Here is a 17,798-nt window from a genome sequence, read left to right as displayed (position 1 = left end):
GTTTAACTTTAAGTGCCACAGTGAGTACTGTTGTTATACACATACATTATAATGAGAAAGATGAGGCTGGAAAGCAGGGAAGTCACATTATGCACAGGGTAGGCGCTACAGGGAGGCAGCGGCGGATGGATGGATGGACTGCTGGATGAAAGGAAAAGGCTACAAAGTGTGTTTTGAATCTCTCACCCAAACCTACCACTCCAATTTCATGGAGATCTCTGATAATATTACAGTTCTGTGGCCTAACCCCAGCTCCTCTTGGTATTGAATGTATGGTTATTTTGTAACCACTAGAGGGAGGCAGATACCGCTAGTAGAAGGAACACAAGGAAGTCTATTAGAGCGGCAGGTGATTTTGGCAGGTGACCGATGACAGATCTCACCGCCGAACGCCGTTCTCACGGACATCACAGATCTTCAGCGTCAGCCCGCGGGCTTTTCCCACCTCCGAGCCAACGGGGATCTCCGGTGACTGCCGCTCCTTCCCTGACTTTTACTCTGATTATGAACGAGTTCCTCTCTGTCAGTCTCGAGGGGAAGTGGAAACAATCGAGAAGCTTTGCAATAGGAAGGCGCTGCGAGCTCAGGCCAGCCGGCTTGACCCCTCGGCCTCTTCAGCTTTTTCCACAGTGGCGCTTTGTGGATGGAGGCACACCACTGGCCTGTCACTGAGCGAGGGGGACCCGGCCAGATCACGGGGCCCCAGAGGGTCGAGGTTAACGGAGAACGACGGTCACAGAGCCACTCGTTCTTTGGGGTGTGTTTGTGTCGCTTCAGGAATGTCGCTGTGTCTTCCCGGTTTTCCAGAACGGTCCGCACTGAGACAGGCTGAGATTCAGCTCCTTTTAAAATTACGGCACTCACTGCAGGCAGGGAGTGAGTCAGTGAGTTCAGTTTAGGCACAAACTGAGGTAGAAGAAGAAGAAGAAACAATAAGGACCTCGGATAACCACGTGGTGAGTCATTCCTGAAATGGTCAAAGAGACACAGGGATGGCATTAATGAAGAACATGGCTGCAATGTGAGCACTGGTTTGAGAGGCAGTACTGGTTTTTAGAGGTTGTTAAAGTACAGATTCTCTGTACTCACCAGATCTTCAGCTCTTGCAGTCTTTAAGTCCCTCTGTTTCATAGGTACAGAAGGTTCCAGTTGGTGACAGCAGGTGCTGTACAGGTGTACTGGGCCATGCCTCCTCATAGATATTCAGAGAAGTATCAAATTGTAAAGATTCAGCTTCAGCTGTCAGTATTAAGAATGTGGACCTGTGTATCTGGTGAGTCTATAGAATCTGTGGTTAAATTAGGAGCAGAGGAAACATGTTGCTCAGAAAAGAAAGTGTATGGAATGTATCTAGTTTATAACCATATCTGCATGTTAGATCACCAAAGCCTTTTGGAGATGTTAGGGAAATTTTGGGCTCATACACCCTGTTAATCTGGTCACAGATCGTGTCATTATGGGCTGTTAAACAGCCTCCTCCCTTTTTCCTTTCATGCGCTTTTCTCTCTAACCGTACAGAAGCCCAGAGAGTCACGCGTTGGCTTTGACTCGGCTCCGCGGCAGCACCAACCACCACCAGAGCCCCCAGAGGCTTTGAAAAGCATGGGAAAGAGCTGGCAGCTTATTACAAACAACATTTCCACATCAGTGGCATTGGCGTTTGATTACAGATATGACAGCAGTTCACAGATTTTGCTTGAATGCCATCCAATAGCGATCTGAACTCGAGTACCAGTGCCAGACACATTGTGACCTCTGACCTTCAGCTGTATTTGATCCTTGTGTTTATGAGACCACATCCTTCTCCTGGTTTGCCATCTTATGGCCTCTGGTCTCATTCTCCCACTATGGTAGCCAGAGTAATATAATAGTCGCGGAACTCAGAGGTTGCCGGTTTACTACCCAGGCATAGCACTGCTGTTCTTTGAAGCCAGGTGGGGTAGATGGCCAGTCTGCATCACCAGCTGTTCCTGTGTCCTTACATAAACACAGAGGTCATTCACGAAGGGCATTAATTCTGTTTTGTCTTCTTTCCTTACTTGAAATTTTCACAGCTATAATTACTTTTGGAAACAGTCCAATGATAAAACAAACATACCTTTTGGCAACATTATTTTTGAACAGAGGTTTCTCATGCCTTGTTGCAGTTCTATAGTCAAACGCAAAAGAAAAGTGCTTTAATCATCATCGTCTTAAACAATAATAAAACTCCAACAGACTACTGATGATTTTATAAGAAACATCTCTTCACCAGTATTCAAAATGAAACTGTTATTTTGTAGGACTGTACGCCTTTGGTTAGTGATATGTTTTGTGAAACATGGATCTGCTGCAGGAATATTTTTCGAAGGTTACTGTCACATAAAATGTTGAAATGTTCCATTTATGTGTTCATTCCAAGTCTGGTTGCCATTGTACACACATCTGTCTACACAGTGTTGAAATTTCATGTGATATTGTCTCTCTCCCCTTGCTGCAGGACAGCTATCACCAGGCTGTCATTATCGCTCAACATTTCTCCCTTAGTCAGATGATATACAGCGATACCTGCTTCCCTACGGCCATACAATATGAACAATAGATCTAGGAGGTCAGCGGGAGGTGTGATCATCTGGAATATGAGATTTTACCCCATGGGCAAAATTATTTGCATTGTTTAGCTGACATTTCAAGCAATTTCCACATTAAACAGCCCCCCCCACCCCCTGTACATGACCTCACAGCCCCCCCATAAAAGAGACCCCCCCAATTCCACAGCAGCCCACACTGCACTACCCCCCCCCCCCTTCCCCCACCCCCCACACTAATGGGATTGCCCCCCATCGTCAGAAAGGGATTATAGCACTGGGATGACGTGAGGCTGGTCTTTGGCCATCTGACTGCAGATGTTTCCTGTCCCTCTGAAGGTGCTTCCTGTGATGCATGTGAACAATGGCCAGGCCTGGTGGTCTGCAGGCTGCTCCTGGGAAGCTAAGAGGAGGAATGCCTGCTACCTCCTCCTGGGGCTTTTCTGTACAGGAGCCTCTGAAACACCCAGGCTGTTTTCACTGTCCACCCATGGCTTCCATTTCACACCCATTTGTCTGAGGTCTTACTGTAGTGTTGATAACTGACAGGTCCAACCACCTGTCTTGAATAGTAGTTCACCCGCACTATTCACCTCTTCTTTTGTGACATTAGACATGCCCAGCTAACCTGTCCAGGAGCATTAATATAAAATAACTACAAATAGGGAAAATAGTATATCCTATTTACGCTTTTTAAAATACAGTTTTTACCAGAAAACCTGTATAATTATTGCCATTAATTGTATGCTCTATACTTTTTGTCACAGATTCAAAATATCATCAGACTACTTTGTAGCAGTATTGTATGATTGATTTGATAGATCCCCTTAGGCGGTGCTTTCACAGGAGCACTGTGTATGATGTAGGCAGAACAGGACAACTGCTCCCTCATTTTCCTGTATGACTGAAATATACACCCCTCCAAGTAGGAGGTTTAGAGAAAACGTTCAATAACCAATTTAAACTCTCTAAATAGCTTAAAGTCTCTAAATAGCTTGCCGTGTAGAAACACTGTTTCTATTCCTGTAACATTCTATGGCTTCTGACAGTCACTGTACTTTCTGACGTCAGTATTTATTTTAATGATGGACAAGAAGGGCTTGGAAAGACCGTCGTTTATGGAGGAAAGACTCTTTGTTGCAGGAAATGTTCTCTAGGTTTTTTTTTTCCTCTTTCCTGATAGGAGGTGGGGGATGTGACAGTCACACTGAAAGTCCAGTTGATTCATACAAAGAAACTAGAGCCTGAGATATGTGTTTCTGACTCAGTGATTTAATATGATATAATGAAATGAAAAGGAGTATGTTGAAAATCCACAAAACACATGTAGACTGGATAAGCAAACTCCCATGCCCCCTCAAATAACTGTAAGATGGTAAAAAGCTGGTCTGTTGTTCCACAGCCTGGATGAAACCCACATTGTTCCTCCTGAATCTGAGGTTCAACTGTCGGCTGAAGCCTTCTTTCCAGCACCTTGGTATAGACTTTCCCAGAGAGGCTGAGGAGTGTGATTCCCTGATAATTGGAACACACCCTTCAGTCCTCCTTCTTAAAAATGGGGACGACCACCCTGGTCTGCCACTCCAAAGGCACAGCTCCCGACTTCCACGCAACATTGAGGATTTGTGTCAACCAAGACACACCACCAACATCCAGAGCCTTCAACATTTCTGGACGAATCTCATCCACCCCTGGTGCTCTGCCACTGAGGAGCTCTCCAAACACCCCAGTGACTTCTGCCACAAAGATGGACTCTGGTCCCCCAGATTGCTCCAGCTCAGCCTCCAAAAAGGGGGGCGTGTCTGTCGGATTCAAGAGGTCCTCAAAGTGTTCCTTCCACCTTTCGACAATATCCCCAGTTGAGGTGAGAGTTTCACCAAAGCTAAGTACAGCCTGAATGGTGTCCCGCTTTCCCCTCCTGAGGTGCCAAATGGTTTTCCAGAACAACTTTGGGGCTGACCGAAAGTCCTTCTCCAAGGTCTCTCCAAACTCCTCCCATGCCCCGGCTTTTGCTTCTGCCACTGCAGCTGTGGCCTGTCTGCTGAATCAGAGGTTCTCCGTGCCAACCAGGCCTGGAATTCCTTTTTCTTCTGCTTGACAGCACTGGAGCACTAATGGGTCCTTGGGTTGCTGCCAGGACATGCACCGACCAGCTTTTCACTACTTATGGTAAACAAATTCAGAGCTAAGTTTACACTGTACAGAATAGGGTTACCGGGACCCATCCCTGGAGCCAGGCCTGGGGGTGCTGTCCGCAGGCGAGCGCCTGGTGGCCGGGCAGCCCATGTGTCTCGGCCGGGCCAAGCTAGAAAAGACTACGTGTGACAACCGTGTGGGCCAACCACTCGCAAGGTTCAGGGTAGGGTTTGGGTGCAATGCCCGTCGGGCAGGGGGAAAGAACAGGGTAGATCCGTGCGTCATCTGCCAGACAAGGGAAACTGATTCTTTGCACGTGGACTCCAATTTATGCCAATCAAAATTTACAAAACCACACAACATGTTTTGCTTACAGTGGGAACAAGGTATTTTTGAAAGTGGCGCTATTAAGTGTGTTCTTCTCTGCTTTTTTTAATAGTTTGTCGCCATATTGCTCAATATGCGTTATATTATTTCATTCAGCATAGCGTATATCTCCATATAACAAGTATTAAATATTCGGTTTTCTAACATGAATACAGTGGGTGTCATTCATCGCCGTTCCTTGGCCCTTGTGGTGTTGCCCACCGTCTATGGGTGTTGCCCTTTTAAGAGCACAAGCGCGAGAGGCTTGGGGTATGACGTTTCCAGCGCAAAGACCGGAGTTGATCCGTACCTAGACACTAGTGGAGCAGCGGAGAGGGCGAAACGGTGAGTATCACAGCGAACTTTATCCGTAGATTCCCTGCTGTCAGAGCGGGTTACAGCGGGTGCGTGAGGGTGAATTCACGTTTTTAGAGTTCAGAGCTCACAACAATGGAGTCAGACAGCAGGGCTTGGGGATTTATGCTGTAGAATTCTCCAACAAGTCAGACACTGAGTAGACTATTTTACTCGCGAGTTGTGTGAAGGCTACTTAGGCTAGCCCAGGCCGGGCGGAAGGGAGGTAGCTAGCCTGCCCTAGCTATGTATCAGTATTGCTAAGTTAAGTCACATTTTGCAAACGGAACATGGCGGGGGTATATAGTTAGGACAGCTGTGAATTACAAAACCACTAGTAGAACACGGATATTACTAACAGATCCCTTTCTCTCTGTCCGTTTTTCGTAAAGGCTAGACTAATCTTAGACTGAGTGTAGCTAGCTTCGTGAATTGGCTATAACGGTTACAAACTAACGTTCGCTATCAAACCTGTCAGCAGTGAGGGATGATCAACTGCTAGTTGACAAAGTAGCTAGCTTGTATCGGATGGCTAGCCATTTAGCTTTAGTTAGTTTGTATAGTTAACGATGTCTAGCTCGAACGAAAGTTTAACGTGTGAGCTTGCTAAATTATCCAGTACACTATCAAATTAGCTGAAGCGCATCACTGAAGCCGTCTGCTTCAGATTAGCTCTCTCCCCAGTTAGCCAATTAGCAAAATATCATTAGACCTATTGCCCCCATTTAAAAAAAACACCACATTGTTACATGTACGACTAGCTTGCCTGTCTCTCTACGTTGTACTGTAGCTAAACGTCACTCTGCTTTGTTTACTATCTAACGTAGCGTTAATATAATTTGTTAGCTGTATCTTTGATAGGCTGTGTGCCATCTGACTGGAACGTTAGCTAATGGTAAATGGCTAACACACTTAGCCGTTTTCTCATCTTGTCTAGTCTAGTTAGGTAGTTTTTCTGTGTTGGCTGATCCGTGTAGTCTACGCTTGTAACACTGGATAGAATAAGCTAATATTTAGCTTGCTAGCCAAATCTATTTCCAATGTTAGAGCTTTAAGTACTTTTTTGGCCTAGCTTTAGCTACGAAGTCAGCTGTGACTGAATCCAGACGGTCTGCACTGAGCTAACGTGGGTTCAATGTGGACCGAGAACGCAGACTAGCAGTAAGTTGGTTAATATCGCCTTATTTCATAACCGTTCATTTGTGAAAGCATAGGTAACTGGCCATCTTCTACTTTGATACGTTACTGTATTGTTTTCAGCAGTGAAACGTTTAACTATTTACGCAGCAAGCTAGTTAACATACAATGCTAGTGCGACAAATTTTGAAAATAATACTGAGTCCATATGTAGATTGATGGGTCTTTAGTGGGTGGGTACCCTGCTAAGCATCTCATTTTAAGCGGACGTCACCTGTATTGTAGAAAAAACAGCTTTATAGGCTGTCTAGTAACGTTTTACAATAACAAAATTATTTTTTGAACGGATTATTAGCTCGCTTGGCCTAAACTCAAGCAATTATCTCAATAGCAAACTGGCTGCATTTCACTTATTCGTTATTTTTCTTAAGGGAGTGTTGGAGAGATCGTAAAACCCTAACTATCTCGCTGCTTGCTGGCGTTTTGTAGGAAGATACATCACAGTGGATGGTGTACGCTTGTTTTCCAAATATGGCGCCCTAGCTCGTGCTGTCTGGATAAATATTTACGCGAATGCTTCCAACCAATTCCCAGGTCCAGTCACAAAATGCTGCTACATGATACCCAGATTCAGGTGCGGATTTAAGTTTCTCTTTGAGGCATTAGAATCCAAAAACACTCTTTAGCCTGGAATATGCCTGCAGTTTATTTTTTTATTGGGGCAGTTTTTTGTGAATAATTGTTGTCCTGCGTATCTACAAATTGTTAATAAAAGATTTGAAAACAAATCCAGTTTTCACCTTTGAAAAATACTTGAACCATTCTCAGTTGCATTTGGCAGGTGCAAAGACCTGCATGCCTTGGCCTACTTCCTGCATTTTATGGCAGTCAATGTTCCTGTCCTAAATATATATATTTTAAATGTACAGTTATGTAAGCTCTTAAATAATCAGATGAGTGGGATGTGGGAGCCTGATAGCTCAATATCAGTTCATGTCCATGGACTCAAACATAAGGCCCTATAGATAGGACTGTCTTAACCAACAAATGTGCTTTAAGATGAATGAAGGCAAAATATGCAATCTACTTTTGTATCTTGTAGTTTCATTCCCTTCAGATTGTCTGTCCTTTGCTTGTCTTCGTATTTCTTGCTGTGGTATGTTCAGTTAATTTCATGTACGTATAGTCAACCCACTATATAAAGCTATTTGGTAAGTTATGGAACCAGGGAAATGTTGCATTTTTGTCCCCAGTTCCCTGCTTTGTGTGATTTTTCTCCATTGATCTGTTCGTGGTAATGGACAGGAGAATGACTGGCCTTCGCTAGGGGCTTTTGCCTTTCAGCGCTTCCCTCTCTGAGGACAGAAATACGCCTGTCGCAGGAGAGCACAGGCTGTCCGTTCCATACGCGTCCGTAAGCGTCCTGTATAAATCAGCAGAATGTTTTTCCTGGTGCGGTTTTTTTTATCCCCGCAGACAGTGCCTCCCTAATAATAGCTTCTCTTCCCTGCGGGGCACAAGTGTGGTCTATTTTGGGCTCTGAGTGAAAGGATGCCCTCTTAGTCACCTGCCGTAATTAGCTGAAACGTTTATTGGAATCCTCTCAGAAGGTTCTTGAGCAGTGGATGCCCCTGCGCCGGAGTTGGAGAGCCGTGAGCCTGACCATAAGCCACAGAGCTAAGCTTCCTGCACAGGCCGTTAGACCTTCCCGGAGGTGGCGATTGCACCCGGCTGCAAGCCTCATAATGAACATGGAGCTCGTTCAACAGCAGTGGGCAGAGGCCTGGTCCACACAGGTGGAGGTTGTGGGTGGTGTGGGTGGTGTGAGAGTAGATGGTGGTGTTGGGACCGTGTCGCAGGACTTTGCAGTGAAGCAGGGGCTCAGGCCGGCCAGTTCAGTCCTGAATAGGACCGACACTGTGACCTGCTCCCCCTTTAGGCAAAAACGACCGTGACAAACCAGTTCTGTTTGTGCCCTTCAGAGCTCTGTTGTGCACAGTCCCAAGTCCCTCATCTCCAGGCAAATCCGGGTCAGTGACGTACCTGCGGAGGCTGTTACCCCCGGGGTTACGCGTCACACCTGTAAGTAATGAGCACAGGGGCAGTAATGAGCATCTCCACCAGCTATGTTCTCCGAGGATGTGTGTTCTCCAAAGCCTGACCTGGAACAGGGATTTGCCTTCATTTAGCAGAACCTGGTCGAGGTTGCACAAGGAGAACAGCTTCCCCATCAGCATTCCATCCCAGCAATGGCCGGATAACTGACACGTCGGCTCATTCAGAGTATTTTGAGAAAGTGTGATGGAGCACCTTGAATGGCAGCTTGATGGGGTCTGAATCCGGGCGGTGTCTGAATCAGCGCCCCCTGCCTGCTATTGAGTGTACTACTCATGTACGACTCGTATACTCAATAGTCGGCGGGTGCACCAATTCAGACATGGCCATGGTCTGCTTACAGCCTGCCACGGGAGTGTGGGAGAGGGACCTCCACGAGGTTGTTTGGCAACAGTGCTGTCACTTCCTGCCCCGCTCAGGCCCGTTCCCTTTGACCTTTACTGTGGGGCTTAACGGGGCTGTTGGGGCCATGCTTACGCACCTAAAGGAGGCGCTGCAGGTTCCTCTCGTTTCGGCTGCATGTTGTTTTTTCTGGTACTTAGCTGTGGTTTGTGTGCTAAGTTGTTTTTTCTGGTACTTAGCTGTGGTTTGTGTGCTAAATTGTTTTTTCTGGTACTTGGCTGTGGTTTGTGTGCTAAGTTACTTTTTCTGGTACTTAGCTGTGGTTTGTGTGCTAAGTTGTTTTTTCTGGTACTTAGCTGTGGCTTGTGTGCTAAGTTGTTTTTTTCTGGTACTGAGCTGTGGTTTGTGTGCTAAGTTGTTTTTTTGGTACCTAGCTGTGGTTTGTGTGCTAAGTTGTTCTTTCTGGTACTGAGCTGTGGTTTGTGTGCTAAGTTGTTTTTTCTGGTACTTAGCTGTGGTTTGTGTGCTAAGTTGTTTTTTCTGGTACTTAGCTGTGGTTTGTGTGCTAAATTGTTTTTTCTGGTACTTGGCTGTGGTTTGTGTGCTAAGTTACTTTTTCTGGTACTTAGCTGTGGTTTGTGTGCTAAGTTGTTTTTTCTGGTACTTAGCTGTGGCTTGTGTGCTAAGTTGTTTTTTTCTGGTACTGAGCTGTGGTTTGTGTGCTAAGTTGTTTTTTTGGTACCTAGCTGTGGTTTGTGTGCTAAGTTGTTCTTTCTGGTACTGAGCTGTGGTTTGTGTGCTAAGTTGTTTTTTCTGGTACTTAGCTGTGGTTTGTGTGCTAAGTTGTTTTTTTGGTACTTAGCTGTGGTTTGTGTGCTAAGTTGTTTTTTGGTACTGAGCTGTGGTTTGTGTGCTAAGTAGTTTTTTTGGTACTTAGCTGTGGTTTGTGTGCTAAGTAGTTTTTTTGGTACTTAGCTGTGGTTTGTGCCATGGCTGTGGTGGATTAGGCAGGAAAGTGAAAGTTCCTGTTGAAGGAATGAGAAATAATTAAAATTGGTTAAAGTTGAAACTCCATAACTTTGGGGGGGGGGGGGGGGGCATTATTGGGGTCAGTAAGTTCACCAGATCGGCCTTCCCGGTGGATTGGTGTGTTTTCTCTGCTTGATGGGCGGTGTAGCGGAGGGTCAGGCAGAGTGCGCTGTTTCATGTTCCCAGAGTCTGTGGAGGGGCGTGTCCCGCTTCCCTGGTGTAGGAAACGGAGCTTACTGCTGAACGGGCAGTAGGGAGTGTGTAAACCCCCCCCCCCCCCACCTACACATAGACACACATACACACATACACACACACGCTCAGATACAGAATCTCAGATACAACTGTGTGTGGTGTCGTCTCTTTCCCTTTGGCGGTTCGCGGAAGTGAGGTGTGCGTCTGCTTGGGGCCACTTCATGGGCATGTGCTGCATTATTAATTCCACCTGAAAGGTGATCAGCTCCAAGCAGTTAAAACGGCTCGTGCTCTGTATTGGGCAGCATGGGTGTGCTGCTGTCGACACGTAGCTACTGCTCCCCCAAAACGCCTACTGCCCCCCCAAAACCTCTACTGCTTCCCCAAATCCTCTACTGTTCCCCCAGATCCTCTACTGTTCCCCCAAAGCTTCTGCTGCTCCCCCAAATCCTCTACTGCCCCCCCAAAACCTCTACTGCTCCCCCAAATCCTCTGCTACTCCCCCAAATCCTCTACTACTCCTCCAAAACCTCTACTGCTCCCCCAAAACCTCTGTTGCTCCCGCAAAGCCTCTACTGCTCCCCCAAAACATCTATTGCTCCCCAAAACCTCTATTGCTCTCCCAAATCCTCTACTGCTCCCCCAAAGCCTCTACTACTCCCCCAAAACCTCTACTGCTCCCCCAAAACCTCTACTGCTCCCCCAAAGCCTCTACTGCTCCCCCAAAACCTCTACTGCTCCCCAAAACCTCTATTGCTCCCCCAAAACCTCTACTACTCTCCCAAAGCCTTTGCTCCTCCCCCAAGCCGCTACTACTCTCCCAAACCCGCAGTGCACTGCAGGCTGTCTGACACAAAACTGCATTCAGAGCCACGCTGATGTCATCGCCTCTTCTGCTGCTTTCCGGGGCTTTTTGTTAACGCTCTGTGTGTGGATGGGTCCTGCGGCCCGCCGTTGGATCCGGACTATTCCTGCGCTGCGAGCGTCAGACTTGCGGTGTGTGTCTGGTGTCATGTCGCTGCTTGTCTGGGCTGCTCTGACTTAATGAAGGAGGGTTCAGAGATGATTAGCTTTCCATGCTGGGAGGAACTGTGGCTAGAATTGTAAAAAAAAGAAAGAAAAAAATGGGGCAAGAAATGTCCCAGCATATTTATCTTTCTCTTCCCGCTCCAGTCTGAGGGTGACTGTGGCACAGGGGTTCCTCAGACTTGGGGCCAGTTGAGTTCTTAATGACCCCCCTCCATCTTTAGTAAACGTAATCAGGTTTGGCCCCCCATGCATGGCCAGCGAAATGAATGGAGGTGCATTGTAAGATGGCTGGTCTGCCAAATGGGCTTTGACTGGATGAGCCGATGGCTGCTCTACCCCGGAGATCTGTCCCCTGCACAGAGGCCTTCACCGTGCACACAGCAGTGCATTTTACTGGCATGACGTCATTCTGCACGGAACGGCCCAACTCCTCATTCCACCCGGTGCAGTGGTGGACCTCGCAGTCTCTCAGGGGCAGAGGTAGGTTTTCAGCTGTGAAGTCGAGGCCGTTTGTAATCTTCCCGGTTTGATGTGCAGTTGTGAGGCTCGTCTGCATGGAGACGGAGCGCAGCAGACGTGCCGAGCTGAGACCGGACGGAAAGCTGGAGTATCGGTTACTCTGTCCGCGCTCTGAATAGGGTGGAGCTCTGCCGTGCGTCAGCGCGCGGACATGTAATCCGGACTAATGGCCCGTCTTTCAGGGGAAATTCGGTTACGGTTTGTTTTGTGTGGGTCTTTTCGGCTGGAGATCCCCCCTCGTCTGAAAAGGCCTGAAATGGTTGGGGTCGCCGTGGCTGTCGCTTTGCGGCGCAGCGTTTTGAAACGTGAGAACAGCGGAACCGTCGTTCTGCTGCCGGGTTTCACTTCCGGGGCCTCGTCAGCTCCATTCCACCTCTCCAAAGACTACAATTCCCATCATCTTCTTAAAAAAAAAAAAAAAAAAGAAGCTCTTTGCAATGGGCGTGTTGTGTGAGAAGTAGCAGGTTACCTCGGGCTGCATTAATTGCTTCTGAAAAAACAAGCTCTCTGCCTTAGGGGCTAGTTTGGAGAAAGGTATTTTGGCTTTAAGACGGAGACTTTAGGCTGAATATCCAGCAGCTAAGCTGGTGCCCAGCCCGCTGGTTTAGGGTTTGATGTGTGAGAGTTTGGTCTGGAAGTCTGAAGTGGTGTAATAGCCTAAGCTCTATTTAGTACACTATTACAGTTGTCTAGTTTCAGGGACACTATTGCAGCTCTGTCTGCAGGGTGCTGACAGAAAAGGAGGCTGTTTTTGGAGCTGTTTTGGCGGGTGCAGGGTTGGGGTTGGGGTTGGGGTTAGGGTTAGGCTCAGAAGGGCTGTTAGCAGGAGCGGACTCCATGCTGTCTCTTGTAATGGCATGCAACCCCTCGTTCTCCTGACACAGCCTCATGCAGGGCAGCTGTTTCTCGGCTTTTAAAAAGAAGTGATTCTGTTTATTTATTCCCTCCTCTCGGTTTCTGCTTTTCTCGTGGTATGTTTTTTTTTTCTTCCCCTTTTCTTGCCTCTTTTTTCCCCTCATGAACTAATGAAACCAGACGATGCAGTATTCGTCAAATAGGCTACCTCCAGGAATCACTTTCAGTTATTAATATTAAATTCAGCATAAGGGGTAATGTCATAAGCTACGTAAGCAAACAGCTGCAGTTAAACGGTAGTTATCGAAGCCATCCTGAAGTGCTCTTAGTCAGTAGCCCCATTCCGGTTTGAAATGTAGGCTATTGAAAATGGGAACTGTTTCTGAAAGGCCGGTTCCAGCCAGTCTTTGTGTGCGTGTGGCTTGGGTCAGGAAGGGCCGGAGTGAGAATGCAGTCGCTGGCTTTGATGTGGGTCAGACCCGGCCGTTTCCCGGGCTGACGGTGCGGAGCCGCGGAGTTGGCGGCTGGATCGGGAGGCGTGCCGAGGAAAGATGGCGGGTGTGCTTCAGGGACAGTTTTACTTCCTCCCATTCGCCAGACTGGTGCCTTCCCGCAACTCTTAAGTAGGCAGTGTACTTCGTAAGAGCAAAAAGACGCAATGAGAACAACTGAAGAACAAAAAGACGTGGTGTTGTGTGTTCTCACGGTGCAGTGTGCGACGGCCTCCAGGGAGAACTTTTAGAAAATTGTCTTTCTTGTTCTCCGACCTCCCCCTCTCAGCTATTGGTCCAAATATCACATGGTTGGTTACGTCACGGTTGAGAGTTCAGAGGGCAGACTTCACATGCTAATGTATGGAGAGTTAATGCCAATCTCTCTTCTGCAGAGATAGGAATTCAGTGAGTTCCCGCGTGTTTGATGAATGGTGCTACTCGTTTCAGCAAGTCATCAAAACGTCTAGCACACATTCGGAAATAAGAGAAAGCGGACCCCCTCGTCTAAACTCCGCATTTGCCGAATGTACAGACAAAACTCTCCATTCTCCGTCCTACTCTGATTTAGAGGGCGAACGTACCATCTCCTATGCCTTTTTTTCTTCTTTTGCATAGCTAGATAAACTAAAGGCACTTTGAACACTTTAAACTTTTTGTTTTGTGTTGTGATCTCGCGTAGCCCTTCTCTTTATACATCCATGGCGTAGCCGCGAGACGGAGGTCTGGGCGAGATTCCAGCCCCGGTTAATAGCTGCCTGGTAATTATTCATAATTATTCACACCCCAGCGGCGTGGAGTGACTTTAAACGGTGCGGTGTTCTCACTGAGTATACCGACAACAGTGTTCGTGGACATGTTCGCCGGTGGTTCTCAATCCTGAAGTTCTTTCTTCTTACTGAGTATACTGTCAGCTTTAACACGTTAATGTTGCACCTTCAGGGCCCTGAGTTTTCCCTGATCATGTGACCAGGGATAAATGTAACTTGTATTTCAGTCTTTATCCTCAGAACTGCACTGTGGGCACTGTAATCAGCAGTTAGCAGTTAAAGGAACATGACCTATTTCGCAGTTAAGAGCCAGATGAAAAGCCTGCTGCAGCAAGGAAGCAAATTTCCATTTAGTTGATTCCTTGAGATGATTATGGTACTGGAATGTGTTGGTTGCTTAATAAGTAGCTTGAAAGAGCTGTACTGCCCTCTTGGTGTTGGAGGATGGAATGACAGGTTAAAATAAGATGTCAGAAAAAAACTTACCACCTTGCGCAAGAAACCCTGTAATGACCGTCTGTTCTTTTAAGCTCACTGTGATCTCCTCTCGCCCTCATCACCGTTTCTCTAAGTCATATGTTTCCTGATCTGGCCCAAGCATTTTCTCCTATGCTCAGATTTCTGAAATATAGGTTGGGTGCCTGCATGTTTAAAAGCATGAAAATGCACTTCATTTTACTGAAAAGCAGCTTGCATAATGACATTATACCTCTAGAGGTTATACATGTGTATATTACCCAATTATCCTTCTGAAAATTAAACTGAATCTAATTTTCAAAATACACTACATGGCCATGTGTATGTATGTGGACACCCCTTCTAATTACTGGGTTTGGCTACTTCAGCCACACCCATTGCTGGGTGCATACAGGTGCATACAATCAAGCGTATTGGCATGCAATCTCCACAGACAAACATTGGCATTAGAATGGGTCGTACTGAAGAGTTCAGTGACTTTCAGCTTCTGCCCTGCTAGAGCTGTCCCAGTCAACTCTGTGTGCTGTTATTGTGAAGCGGAAACGTCTAGGAGCAAAAACAGCTCAGCCGCAAAGCGGTAGGCCACACAAGCTCACAGAACGGGACTTCTGAGTTCTGAAGCGCGTAGCGTGTACAGATCGTCTGTCCTCGGTCGCCGCACTCACTACCGAGTTCCAGACTGCCTCTGGAAGCAACGTCAGCACAAGACCGGGTCGTTGGGTGCTTCATGAAGTGGGTTTCCATGGCCGAGCAGCCGGACATAAGCATAAGACCACCATGTGCAATGCCAAGTGTCCGCTGAAGTGGTGTAAAGCACACTGGCATTGGGCTGGAGTTCTCTAGAGCTCTCTGGAGTTATAAATCATGCTTCACCATCAAGAAAACTCTACCTGTCCGAATGCATAGTGCCAAGTGTAAAGTTTGGTGGAGGAGAATAATGGTCTGGGACTGTTTTTCATAGTTTGGGCTAGGCCCTTTCCTGTGTCAGCATGACAATGCCCCCAGGCATAAAGCGAGGTCCATAAAGAAATGGTTTGCTGAGTTTGGTGTGGCAGGACTTGGCTGGCCTGCACAGAGCCCTGACCTCAACCCCACCCAGCACCTGGGATCATTTGGAAAGCCGATGCGAGCCAAGCCTAATCGCCCAATCAGTGCCCAACATCGCTGATGCCTTCCCTGAAGAGTGGAGGCTGTTACAGCAGCAAAGGGTGGACAAACTCCATATGAATGCCCATGGTTTTGGAATGAGATTTTCAACAAGCACATATGGGTGTGAGGTTCAGGTGTTCACATACTTTTGGCCATATAGTGTCTCTTTAAATATCCTATAAATATTAGACATAAAAACTTTCAGGTTCAACTAAAAACATGCGTTTAAACAGGGTTTTTTTTTTTTTTTTTTTGATTTCAGAAGTAAGCTATTTAAATAGATCTCAGTCCTTCTGGCCTTTTGTGGATGAACATTAACACCCATGCCTTAATAGATTAACTTCACCCCTCTTTCTTTCCAGTGCATTCTTTGTTCTCTTTTTGTGCGCGTGCGTACGCGTGCGTGCGTGTGTTCTGCAGTTCGTTCCTTGCACGGGTTCCTTATTGAAAGCGAACGAAGCCGTTTCCCGTCTGAGGAGAGTGGCGGGACTTCCTGTTCCTCCGTCTCTCCTGACGGCGGTTTTCATGCCCGTGGCGACGGGTGGCAAAGTCCAGCGCTTGCCCTTGTTGACAGTCGCGCTGCGCCGTGCGCCTGGCGTCCGGCTCCTGCCCGCCTGCGTGCGCGAAGCGGCCTAAATATATCCTGGCCTCCAGGCGACGTCATTCCACTCCACAGGCTCCCAGCAACGTGTGTTCAGAGGGCTTCACAGGGAGCAGAGTGCTGGCAGTTACCTGTCCTTCTCAGAGGCTTAAAAACCGCAATAAAAAGTCAATGTACATCTATATACGCACACAGGTACACGCCGTCGATAGTCGTATCCGGGTACCTATTAGAGATGGAATACTTATGAGTACCACCAGTGTAATTTGATGGGTGTGTGTGTGTGTTTTGTGAAGGGTGTGTACGGTGATGAGTGCATTACTGTGTGTGTGCTGTGTGACGTCAGGCTGGCGGGGGTGTGTTACCTGCAGTGCTGTTGGTAGAAGCCAAGCGGTGCCCCAATAACAAGACTTATCACCTGTAAATATTTTTGAAAACCTTTTAGCCATGAGTGAATGTGCTGCGGGCTCAGTACTGTTAATTATTATTTGAAACAATTATTTTCACCAATACAAAGTTGTGTTTTCATAGCATTGTATACTTTAGGTGGTAACACTTCCTACAGGAGCATCTTTAAATTTTGCCAGCATGTGTGGGTTGAAGTATTTCAGTTACGCATTGTACCCAGGCCTGCTGTCTGCACTGTTGTCTTCTTTTGAGGTGTTGAATGCCAGCTACTAGCCTTCCTCTATACGTACTGAATCTGAGCTTGTAGTTGCTCATATGGAACTCAGTTTGAGCTCAGTTTGCGGGTTCCTCAGTTTGATCTCAGTTTGTCAGGTTCCTCAGTCATTAATTCTGCCGCGTTGTTTTTGTAACGGACATTACACCTTGCACTCTGACAGTACACCTCTTCTACTTGCATCATGAATGAATGTGGGTTTAATTTTGTGCCTTTGAAAAGCGATATTTCTTTGTTCCCACGACATGGACATGGACAGCTCCCAGTTAAAAAAAGGAATGAACTTGGCTGTGTTTTTGGTGGGCTGGCCTCAAAGGTTGTCAATCATAAGAAAGATTATGAGAGAGACCACAATGGCATGTTCTCAAAAGATTAGCAATTAATCTTACTTGTGCTATGTTGTGCTTCCTTTTCAGGATACAGGCATTTTTGTTATTAAAGATACAAAACCCATCTCTCCTGTGATGCTCATGCAGGCTGATTTCTTTTCCTTATATGCCTTATCGGAGAGTTTATCGGAGGCACCCAAAACCCCCCGTTTTTCTTATTTTTTGCCATGTGAGATTTTAGAAGGGGGGTGTTGTGGGGTAGGGGGTGCTGTGGGAGAAGGGGGGTGCTGTGGGGTGGGGGGGTGCTGTGGGAGAAGGGGGGTGCTGTGGGGTGGGGGGTGCTGTGGGAGAAGGGGGGTGCTGTGGGGTGGGGCGTGCTGTGGGAGAAGGGGGGTGCTGTGGGGTGGGGGGGATTCCTCAGGAGTGGGGGGCAGCAGTGGGAGTGGAAACGAGGTCAGGCCGGGGGGGGGGGGGGTGGGAGGCTGAGCCAGGCTCCCTCTGGCTGGAGGGTGCGGACGTCCCCCCCTAGGCCCCCCTGCCCGGCATTCCTTTGACGGTATGTTAATGCTCTCCTCACTTCACGATTACATCAATTTTGTTTTCCATCCGCACAGTCTCCCTCCAAATGCTAACAGCAACTGCGCTCTGAAGCAGA

General features: G+C 47.3%; 1 protein-coding gene across 2 annotated transcripts in view; it reads left to right on the top strand.

Moving 5' to 3' along the window:
* The first annotated feature begins 5,271 nt into the window (after window positions 1–5,271).
* Window positions 5,272–17,798, top strand: part of rap1aa (RAP1A, member of RAS oncogene family a) — a 45,242-nt gene continuing 32,715 nt past the window's right edge. Inside the window, exon 1 of one of the 2 annotated variants that reach the window (XM_035382523.1) lies at window positions 5,272–5,414. The gene's annotated coding sequence lies outside the window, so the exon portion shown is untranslated. Of the gene's footprint in view, window positions 5,415–6,560; window positions 6,585–17,798 lie in introns of those variants that run through there. The other variant, XM_035382524.1, reaches the window with a different exon arrangement.

The sequence above is a fragment of the Anguilla anguilla genome, chromosome 11 (assembly GCF_013347855.1).
Source record: "Anguilla anguilla isolate fAngAng1 chromosome 11, fAngAng1.pri, whole genome shotgun sequence".
NCBI classification, from domain to species: domain Eukaryota; kingdom Metazoa; phylum Chordata; class Actinopteri; order Anguilliformes; family Anguillidae; genus Anguilla; species Anguilla anguilla.
The sequence above is the reverse complement of the archived record's forward strand: the minus strand, read 5'-3'. Positions and strand labels throughout refer to the sequence as shown.